Below are 12,268 nucleotides of genomic sequence, written 5' to 3'. Positions count from 1 at the left end.
AGAAGCAGGTTTTGATTAGTCCTATAAATGAAGATTTACAATGAACAAATCTCATTAAAGTGTTACCATAGCACCCAATTTAAGCCAAATGGACACAACCCCAATGCCCTTGTCCTACAAACCAAGTCTTATGTGGAAGCAAACATATATTTCAGCAGAAATTAGGGAAGAGAGATGGATGGGAGCTGAGGAAAGCACATCAGAGTCATTTCCCAGGGTCCATGATGGCCACAGGCTTTATCGATTGGTTCATGACAAGGAGACCTGATTTGAGTCCAAAAAAAGAAGCCACTCAGAGGTGGAAAAAGGCAAAAGGAGTACTTAGTTTTTATGAACCTGTTGGCTGGTGCTTGATGTTAATATTTCATGTTGTCAGTCTTGTCTTCTTTTTATTTTCAACTCAGAATGAAGAGCTATGACTGGCTCTTGACTGTAATCCCAGTAAGCGCATGCAGCGTTTCCACATTCTGCCCCCTCCCCCACGCTAGTCTTGTTAATGACAGCACAGCATTTGTTGAACAGTCTTCTGATCTTCAAGCCTTTACAAGTTGAATTTTTGGAAACATGTAATCATTTCAAAGATTAAAACAAATCAATCACCCTGCTGCTAAATATCAGCTTTCTCTTTCTTAGATATCAGCATGAGGGGGTCTAGCTTAGGGGCCATGAGAATCTGGACAATGGCCCTGCACAAAGCAGGCTTGTCCTTTCCCCTTTATGTATCTTCACCACCCCCAGTTTCTCGGTTGAGCTTATGATTTGGTTGCTAGGTCAGCAGAAGGTGAATGGTTTCCTGCGTGGGTGAGACAGAGTAGCTGCAAAGTGCGTAGTTTGCTTCAGCTCAGCAAATGGTGCCCCAGCTGTCAGGGGTACGCAGCATATTGGAGGCGATGATTCAGGATGGAGCACAAGGTGAATTGCCTTGTCAAGCACCGTATTAAACGGCAGAAGCTGTTCGGCATGTCCTTTCCCATCCTGTTTATCTCTCAAAGTCTATTCAATGGGCAAGCACCAGGCTCAGGGGTTCCTAATAGAATCATGGAGTATTAAGTTGGAAGGAGTCATTTGGGCCAACCCCTACTCTGTAGAGATGGGGGATCTTATGTCCAGTGTATGCAGGGCAGTGTGGGGTTTTTTGAGGTGGAGAGGCACATGAAGAAGATAGTAATCTGGCCAACAAAATAGGGCTTAGATTTTTCTCAGAAAATGGCTAATTGAATTGTGAATGCAAAAATAAGAGCAGTTCTTATGGCACGTGATGGGTAAAGATTCAAACCTGACAGTCTTAACATTTAGAAAAATGCACAGTTTTGAAATAGCTCGGATTCGTTCCCTAACGCCAATGACCTTACTCCAGTCATACAGCAATGTGTCAGGATTGGGGACAATATGTGATGTCTCCCCTTCCACCTGGAAGCGTATAGCCTTAGTTCATCTTGAACTATGTACAATCATTAATTCATTTGATGAAAATATATTCATTACTTACTGTGTGACAGTCTAAGGAAAACAGTACACATAAAGCATTTTATCTACCTTCAGAACTTTCCAAACATGCAAACATTTTTTTTTTTCTAATTTGAAGAAACGCACACAAAAAAGCATTTTAATTAGCCAGTTTTACCTACAAGGCAATCCATGGCTTCCACACATAGCCCCGTTTCTCCTTTCGTGTTTGGTAAGAGCCACTAGCTGTCAGAGTCACATAAAATGATTATAAATGGTAGACATTTATTTTCAGACATTAAATGATGGGAAGTAGTAATAAGTATCAATCGTGTAGCATTTTATGTGCGCAAAGTGCTTTAGCGTCCTATTTAATGGCTTGTTCTACATAATAACCACGTGTGAGATGGGCTGGAACAGCCTCTATTTTAAAGTTAGGAACTAGCCACCATCACCATATATATCAATGTCCTCTTTGAATGTTATTTGCCTTGGGGTTTGGGAAAAGGTCATCACATTTTAAAATTTTTTGGAATTTGCATTCTGCATGTTTAGATTTGGTTCACCCAGTCTTTTTATAATGGTTCAAATTCAAAAGTCAAATTCTGAACTGCACAGGTCACATCTGCGTGCAGCTGCCAAGATGAGCCATGGCAGGCTTGCCCTAACCCTCTTAGCTTTCATCATGATCAATAGCTATTACTCTGCTTCCACTGGAGCTCCATTTCATTCTTCCCATCACTTCAGGGAAACAATCCTTCTTTTCTCCATCCCCCCTGTCCTTCCAAGTAAGTGATCTTTGGGGTCCTTGTTAGCCTCTCCTCATTCACCCTTTTGCTCCAGCTTCCTTGGACATTGTAGTCACAATGGAGCCACCATGGACCAGCTCCAACGAAGATTAATCCACCCCCGTAAGCCTCCCTTTCTTCTGACAATCTCTGACTGGAGTGGGATTTTGGGGAGGCAGGAGTGAAGGTCTTGTATGCTCTCACTAACTCCTTTGTTTCCTCTTTCCATTCCTTCAGCAAGTATTCCTGAGCACTGTGATCACCCTGGGAGTGAATGGTGATCAAGAGGGGTGCCCCCTGCCCATGAGAAGCACACAATCTAGTGAGGAGCCCAGAAAGGTCAATGGGCAATTACCAACCAAAGCTGTGGGCGTCATGAGGGTGCTGGGAGCTACGGAACAGAAGGGATGGACATTTGCTCCAGGTCTGAGGGTCAGGAGGGCTTCCCAGGGGAAGCAGCTCCAAGGCTCTGTGCTTTGGAGTTAGACTGGGAAGATTTGCTTGAGAGAAGCTTTGCATCTAGGCAACCAAATAAAGTAAAAGGTGTGGTCGAGGGTAAAGAGAGTGAAAAGTGCCTTTATACGCTAGGCATTAAAGGAAGGGGGGGGGCGGGGCGGATAGGCTTCCTTTAGCTTTGCTATGACTCAGGCATAGGTCATTTCAGGGATAAAAGGTACCTTTGGTTGACCCCCTGCAGGATGTCTCTTGACATATGATAAGCACTGGGCAAGGTTCAGAACCAGCAAAAATACTTCTCTCACCAAGCTTAAAAGGACAGATGAGCTCCTTTTCAAATCACTGCTGACACACTCCATAGCTAGTCTCAGTGCTGAATGAGAAATGAGCTCAGGAAAGGGAACCTGGAAGCAGCTCTTTGTTTAATTAGGTGTGTGGCCTCCGCCAGTCATCTGCCCACTCTTGGCCTCACTGCTTCATTTATCTTATAGGATTAATAAGACCTGCCCTACTCACTCAACCAGTTTGTTGAGAAGATGAAATCATATAATAAATATGAAAAGTTTAAGGTCTATAAAAGTAAAGCCCATGTCCAATGGTGTGTCACTGTGTTCATTTGCTTCTGCTTCTAGATTAGTAATGTCCTCATCCACTGCTGAGTGTCTCAGGTGGCCCTCAGGTAGCTCACACCCTGTTAGACACTGCCCCCTCCACTTGTCACCCCACATCATTTGATCAACACCTGCTAATCATATGGACATTCCATGCACCAACCCATGTCATCGTTAACACCATCAAAATATTCAAATGGCCCCTTCCCGTTAAGGCCCCAAATCCATATTTCCCAAGTCTGTTCTGAGCCCAAGGCCAGTGCAATGTGCCCAAGGAGAAAAGCCTTCATCTCTTGATGCCCCAGGCCTGGGTTCTCCCACGGTGCTCAGCAGCGTTCTTCTAGCCAGAGCATCTCTGTCTTCATGCCTGATGATGATCTGGCACTTAGCCTATTGCACGTACCTGAGGCTGTTTTGGTAAAGGTGATGGAAGAACTACACCATTTAGTTCTTGGGCAGGGATAGACATGGAGTCTAACGCTAACTGCCTACTACATACTAAGTGCTCAGTAAATGCTTGTCAAATGAATACTCAGACCTTGTTATGAGTTGAATTGTGTACCCCCAAAATTGGTATGTTTAAGTCTTAATTCCCAGGACTCAGAATGTAATCATATTTGGAGATAAGGTCTTTAAAGAGTTAATTACGTTAATCCAATATGACTGGTGTCCTATAAGAAGAGGAGAGTTGGACACAGGACAGGTGTGCATGTACAGAGGGAAAGCCATGTGAGGACACAGGAAGAAGACAGCTATCTATAAGCCAAGGAGAGAGGCCTCAGAAGAAACTAACCCTGCCAACACCTTGATCTCAGGCTTCCAGTCTCTAGAACTGTGAGAAAAAAAATGTCTGTTGTTTAAAAGCCACCAAGACTATTATGGCAGCCCTAGCAAACTAATACAGATCTATTTAATAACATATAAAAATAGTAATCATATCACAGACCAGCACTCAGTTGTGATGGTGGAACTTACAGCTTCACCAGTAAGCAAATGACTAGCTTGTAGTGGGGAAAGTATTTGGGGGGTCCATCCCTGTTTCTTAGACAGCCTCGTGGGCCCACCAGAGCCCTCAGGAATAAATGACCAATAGGACAGAAAACAGCGACTTTCCTAACTGTAAGGCAGAGGCTGCTCTCTGAACATGTATGAGCTTTCTGTGTGCTAGATTAGGAGCAGGTATTATTTTCCATTTTACAGAAAGGTGACTTGGATTATACAATGAATCTGTAGTCAATTTAGAATGAAATCATGGGCTGCACATTTTCCAACCACAATGCACCCTAGCTAATCTTTGTTTCCTCTCCTTTCTCATCTCTACTTGCTTTCCAGAAAATCTTGAAGCACATACATAAGTACATAGATATTTGGAAAGTGGGTGAGAATTTAAAAGAAAAGCTAATATTTCACAACAGAAAAAAATTGCAAAAGCATCTTTGCCTACGTAGTCTTGGCAGCTGACACAAAAACTGAGAGCTCCACTGATTAATTATACTATGTCTGAATTATACCAGCTCTGAAGCTGAATTAAACAGAAGTAAAACTATAATAAGGGTCAAATAGACTGTCCCCCAGTGTACAGATAACAGAATGAAGCACGTGTGTTGGAGACATGATCAGAAGAGGCACTCAGACCCCTAAAGGGTTCAAGGGCTCTGCTCTCTGTCAGGATGGGAGCTCTCCAAGCTGTCCTCACTCCCACACAGGGAGCTCAGTGTCTGTGTGTGCTCTCTGTCCCCATCTTGATCTCTCTCTCAGGATGAGGACACCAAACTGCTCCGCCATTGTCTGCCCGACTCTGCCTTGACCAGTGACCTCCATCACCAGAGCCTCCTTGTTCTCTTTTCAGCCCTCCGTTCATCCTCATGCCTTTCTGAGAGCCCATTTTGTGCATGCATGGCTGCAAAGAGCTCAAACATCATCATCATCCAAGTTTGGAGGTGCGGGAGAATTTCCACGTGGGTAAAGAATGCCCTCAGCCCTAGAGATTCAGCTTCCTCAGTGGCTCTTCTCCCTGATCATGCTGCCACTCCCAGCCCAGTCCTATCTTCTGGGGTTCCTGCTTCTACACTTATATGCACTCCAGTCTTCATACGGCCCCCAGCGTCACCGTAAGTCAGATCCTGGACTCCCCTGTTCAAAGCCTTTCCATGCTTTCCTAAATCACGCAGTAGCTCACAGGACCCTGCCCAGTTTGTCTTCTCTGCTTTCTCTTTGGTTTCATCTCTCCTGCAACTCTCTTTCCTTTCTCTCTCTGGTTCCTGTAGGCTGGTGGTCTTTCTGTTCCTTGAATGCTCCAGACACATTTCTAGCTCAAACCCTTTGCCTTTCCCTTTGCCCACCAAACCTCTTGTCAGGTAACTTCATGACTTACTCTCTCTCCAACTTCAGGATTTGCTCAAATCACGTCCTCAGTGAAGCCTTTCTGTCTCTCAGTTTTTAAAACTACATCCCTTATCACCCACATCCCCAATACCTTTCTCTATTTTATTTTTTTCTGTTATGTGATCTTTACCACATAATAAATAATTTATATTAAATAATAAATATTTATTTATTATGTGGTAAATAATAAGTAAATAAATACAAATAAGTAAATAAATGTTCTCCAAATATTTATTTATTTTTTGCCTCTCCTGACTAAAAGGTAAGCTCAAAAATGATAGGGGCCAGCCGAGTGATGCGTTGGTTAAGAGCTGGCTTGAGATGCCAGCTCTGAGCAGCAGGGCCCCGGTTCGGATCCCACATGAGGGCCAGTGACACTGCCCTCTACAGCTAAGATGGTGAACAACAGCTCAACCTGGAGCTGGGCTGCCGTGAGTCACTGGCTACAGCATAGGCTGCAGCCCCTGCTGCAGTGGGCTGCCATAAGCTACCGTGTGTGGCCTGCAGCCAGCGTGAGCAGCTGGCAGCCGGTGTGAGCTGCCAAGAGCCACTGTGAGTGGCCGTCCAGAGACGGGCGACCGTCACCTGGGAAAAGTGCAATGATAATACCAACGTGGGCCAGTGAAGCAATGTCCTCCACAACTAGACTGAAGAACAAAAGGACAGCAACTTGTCTGTTCCCCTTCCCCCAAACCCCTAGCGCCGTTCCCCTCCCTCAATTCCCCAATAAAAAAATCTAAAAAATAAATGGTAGGAAATTTTTCTGCTCTGTTACAGGGGTACCAGCACCTAGAACAGTGTCTGTCAGTTGTTGAATGAATGTGCTCAAACTACAGCAAGTTAATTGGAAAACCAATCCATGATGGTAATTATGGGAATGTGTGTTTTCCTGAGGGACTCATTTATATTTCACATATTTTAAAGTGACCGTAAGTTTGCTGCCCTCTCCTTGCCATGAGGGATATTCGTGCAGTTTCTGTATTGGGCCCGCTCTGCTCACCTCATTCTTCTTTCTTGGGTCTCAAGAGAAGTGGTTTCCGGCCAGCAGCTGGGGACACGTGAAACATTTGCGTGGCCTTCTGCAGACTCTGCAAGTCGGTGAGTGTGAAATGTAAAATTCTTTTCCTTACAGAGTGATAGCTTCCGCTTGCCTCTCTCACCCGCATACACATAGCTATTATTATCTCTGCAGGAAGGGTTTTTGAAAATTTGTATTTTGTGAAACTAGATCACTTTCTTATACCACATATAAGAATAAACTCAAAATGGATTAAAGGCTTAAATGTAAGACATGAAACCTTAAAACTCCTAGGGGAAAACAGAGGCAGCAAACTCTGACATTGCTCTTAGCAATGTTTTTTGTTTTGTTGTTTTGTTTTTTGATATGTCTCTTCATATGAGGGAAACAAAAGAAAAAATAAATGAGACTACATCCAACAAAAAGTTTTGCACAGCGAAGGATACCATTAACAAAAAGACAACCCACTGAATGGGAGAAGATGTTTGCCAGATATACACCTGATAAGGAGTTAATATCCAAACTATATAAGGAACCCATACAACTTAGCACAAACCCCCCCCCAAACAATCCAATTAAAAATGGGCAGAGGACCTGAACAGACATTTCAGATAGCCAATAGACATAGAAAAGAGGACATACAGATGGCCAATAGACATAGAAAAAGATGCTCAGCATCATTCAATCATCAGGGAAACGCAAGTTAAAATCAGTGAGATATCACCCCACACCTGTCAGAATGGCTATCATCAATAAATAAACAAACAACAAGTGTTGGTGAGAATGTGGAGAAAAGGGAACGCTCATGCACTGTTGGTGGGATTGTAAATTGGGGCAGCCACTATGGAAAACAGTATGGAGGTTCCTCAAAAAATTAAAACTAGAACTACCATATGACCCAGCAATTCCACTTCTGGGTATATACCTGAAGGAATCCAAAATATTAATTTGAATAGATATGTGAACTCTTATGTTTATTGCAGTATTATTTACAATAACTAAGTTATGGAAGCAACCTAAGAGTCCACTGATAGACAAATGGATGAAGAAGAGGGGATACATATACACAATGGAATATCACTCAGCCATAAAATAGAATGAAATCTTGCCATTTGTGACAACATAGATGGACCTAGAGGGTATTATGCTAAGTGATATAAGTCAGACAGAGAAAGACAAATAGCATATGACTTCACTTATATGTGAAATCTAAAAAACAAAGCAAAGCAAACAAACAAACGAAACAGAAACAAGCTCATAGATACAGAGAACAAACTGATCGTCACCAGATGGGAGGGAGCTGGAGGATGGGTGAAAAAGTGAAGGAATTAAGAAGTACAAATTGACAGTTATAAAAACAATCAAGGGGATGTAAATTTCAACTGTAAAAGGGAATATGGAATATAGTAAATAATATTGTAATAACTATGTATGGTGCCAGGTAGGTACTAGACTTATGGGGTAATCACTTCATAAATTATATAAATGTCTAATCACTATGCTGTACACCTGAAACTAATATAATGTTGTATGTCAATTGTAGTTGGAGAATAAATTAATTTAAAATATAAGTTTTTAAAAATAAATATTATATTTTGTTTCTTTTATTATTTTTGCCAAGGAGAAATCTTGGCATCTTTGAATTTACAGTGGTTACCAAACAGAATGTGTGGTAGAATCTTATATTTATAGTGTTTGTGTGTATGTGTATATGTTTATATATATATATATGTGATTATATTTTATGTTTATATACACATATAGAAAGAATAAAAGAATATACCAATATGCTAACATTTGAGGGTGCTGAAAATAATGTGATTTTTATTTAACTGTATTTTCCACAATGAACATATATATTATATATATGATTAAAAAAATACCAATAAATGTTCTTATTTTTTAAAGAAAAAGACTTGTATTACTTGGGCACTTGCTTACTGCTAAAGATCAGTTTTCAGGTACAGGAAAATACCAACATTATCCCCTTGAGTTGTGACTATACCTTTTACTTCGCAATTTTAGCTTTTACATCTGACTTAATAAACTAAATAAAGACAAACTGAAATAGTAGTACTGGGTTCTCATGTTTCCATTTACCTGAATATAAGCTAAGCCTTAGGCTAACGTGGACATGGTTGACTAATGATACCAGTTTGCTCCATCACTTCCTTGAGAAATTGTGGTGTCAAGGCTGGCTGGAGAGTCTTAGAACTCTTGTCGTACTAGAACCCTTGCTTTGGTGTAGCCACATTTCCCTTCATTGCTACCCTCTCCTCTCTCCTCCAGAGGGGATGCCTGTGTTTGCTGCCTGCCCCTCTTCCGGGCTTCTCCTTTGTCTCTGAAACACCAGGGCAACATGCTCCATGCTGTTCTGGAAGCAACGTCCACTCTCTCCCCAAACCAGTGATCAAATTCTTGAGAGCCAAAGCCCACAGTCTCCTTCCTCCATCATATACATCTAGAGTACTTCATCTTTTGTCTAAAAAGTCTTTGTTTTTCTGTGTTTGTGCACTGGCTTAGATATTTCTTCAGGGAGTTGATTATGGACACCACAATGCATAGGAACCAGCACTCAACAGGTGCCCTGACCTGACCCTCTCTATAACCAGCAGGACAGGTTCTTCCCTTTGGGGATTGCTCCCAATCCTTCTGGAACACATCTCTCAACATGTGAGCCTTCTGCTTGATGTGATTTATAGAACATAAAACAAACTCCCTTCCCTGGTGTTCAGAATGCAGGGTCATCTGGTTCCTACCTGTCTTTCCAAACTAATTTCCCATGAATGCCTTTGTGAGTCCTCTCCAGGAGCAAAATCCTTCTCCTTGTGGTGCTCAGACTCTATCTGGCATCTCTATGCTTTTGCCCACCTCAGGAATCACCTCCATTATCTGCTCTATCAATTTGAGTCCCACTCATCCTTCAAGTCCTCACTTAGATATTATTTATCCTGAGATTCCCTGCTCCAGAAATTTGGTATAATTTCATGTCCTTGGGTTCCCCTTTCCATTATCTAAGTTGCTATAGGCTCTCACTTTTCTATGGCTTTACCCTCATTTATTGGGACATCACAAGTGAAAATAGATAGATGTGTGTGTGCAGTCTGTCAATTTCATCTGAAAGGCTCTCAAAGTTTTACTCATTTATTCCCATGTTATTTAATAGATTTAATTAAATTTCAATCAAATTAAGTGTAGTATTTTAACAAAATAATTTAAAGTTTATTTGGAAAACTATTTGGAAGACCAAACAAGAATATTCTGAAACACAAGAATTATGGGAGAATGGGCTCATAAGGCCAGACATTAGAATATTTGGCTATAAGGAATAAAACAGAATAATTTCAGTAAACTGGCAGATCAACAAAACAGAGAAGAAAAACAAAACACAGACCTAAGTGTATGCACAAACTTAATATGTGATTAATATAGTATTTCAATCTGGCTGGAGGGAAAAGTAAGCATGATGACGGCAAACTGGGTGAATCATTTGGAAAAACATAAAACCAAATTTCCTCTTTGTGTGATACATTAGAATATATTCTGAAGAAACTAAAGAGTTAAATGTATAAGAGGGAATGAAAAACAATAACAGAACAAGATAAAAATATAAATTAAAATTTAGTCAATCTTGGGGTAGAAAAGGTGTTAATAACACAAAAGAGGAGAAAGAATCCCAAAAGAAAAGACTTGATAACACTGATTACATAAAAATAGAAAATTTCAATAAGCTTAAAAAAAACTTTTAAGAGACGTAGACAAACCAGGTAAAATATTTGGAATACATGACTTAAAAAGAGATTATAACATTAGTATACATACACCTTTGGTAATAAGAAAACTATGAACACTTCATGAGAACAGGGACTAAAAACACAATTTACTAAAAAAAATGAAAAGAAATGACCGATAAACAAGAACCCATATAACTTCTCTAGTGAGCGAAGAAACAAAAATTAAAACAAGATTTTAAAAAACATTTTTATTAAAATATAGCTAACATACAATATTATATTAATTTCAGGTGTACACAATAGTTATTTAAAACAAAATATTTTTAACCACCAAATTGTCAATCATTTTAAAAACAATAACATCTAAGGTCAGTTATAGATGAATCAAGTAGGTACCTTCATTCATTGCTGGGGGTGTGTGTAAATTTCTACAGCTTTTTTTAATGACACAGGCCCAAACACTGCATGTGTATTTTTTAATCCTTTAACATATTTATATTTTTCAGCCCATTAACTTCACATCTAGGAAATTCTCCTAGGGGACTATTTATAGATAAGAACAAAATGCACAGAGATACAGAGCAATATTATTTGTAATAGCCAATGGCTTCAATCAACATAATGCCCAAAAATGACTTGTTAAATTCATTATTGTACATCCAAATGATGGAATATCTCATATTTATAAAATGGTTTTAAATAATATTTAATGACTTTGGGAAATGTTGTCACTATAAGTAGGTAAAAAAGCACATTTAAATGTGTATAATATAATCCCAACTTTGTAAAAAGAAATTTAAAATACATATTAAAAACATAAAGAGAGATATACCAAATGTTAATGGTGATTATCTCTGGGCGATAGCATATGGGTGATTTAAATCGCCTTCCCTAAAAAAAAAAAAAAAAAAAAAAAATCTCCTTCCCTATATTTATATATATTTCAAATTTCCTACAATAAACATATGTCATCTTTATAAACAGAAAAATTTTCTTTAATATAAGGATTTCCTTAAACAGGTTTTAAGTTCCTCAAGGGCATATTTTTAATTGAACACATCATCCACAGCATCATAACTCTTGCAGGGTTCAGGCCCAGGATGTTATTTTAAATGTAGTGGATAATAAATATTTATCTGATTAACAAATTTCCTTCTTGGATTTTTTTTGGTTCCCTTTCAAAAGAATATGCAGGATCTTTTTTAAATATTGCATCATCATTTAAAACTTCTTTTTTATGTGGGCATGTGATAAACATTGCTGCCTGTACTGTGGATAGCAGACAGGAAACCCATTGCCTGAAAGGGTTAATTTCGGGCACTTCTGGCCACCTGTTCAGCATCTGCCACATGGCGTTCATTTCAAGGCCCCCAGGCTCACCAATTCAGGAAAGGGATTTTTGCTTTGCAGTGGATATATACACAAAGGCAGGGCCAATGCAAATAAGAAACTCCCGGTCCAGAAATAAACATTTCTTAAGCAAGCCAGACAATGAAATGGATGATAGCCTTTTCTTTCAGAACTTTTTTGCAATTACATTTTTATAGATTTTTTAGAGGAAATGAAAAAGGCAAACATATAATTGACTAAAAGAAATAGAAGTAATAAACCAAGCCAGAAAAAGTCATGAGGATATATGTATATAAGGTAAAATAACTCTAATATGAAAGTCTATTACATTATGTTGAAGTTATATAATTACCTACACGTGCTGCTTTAGTTGTAAAAAGAGCTGGGTGAGCTGCTGTGATATGGAGCTATGAGGAAGGCTCAGGTCTCTTTCCGAATCTGGATATCCTCTGGGCATTTTAAATCCTAAATTTCAAAAGC

Source organism: Hipposideros armiger, unplaced genomic scaffold, assembly GCF_001890085.2.
Source record: "Hipposideros armiger isolate ML-2016 unplaced genomic scaffold, ASM189008v1 scaffold_151, whole genome shotgun sequence".
NCBI classification, from domain to species: Eukaryota; Metazoa; Chordata; class Mammalia; order Chiroptera; family Hipposideridae; genus Hipposideros; species Hipposideros armiger.
The sequence above is the reverse complement of the archived record's forward strand: the minus strand, read 5'-3'. Positions refer to the sequence as shown.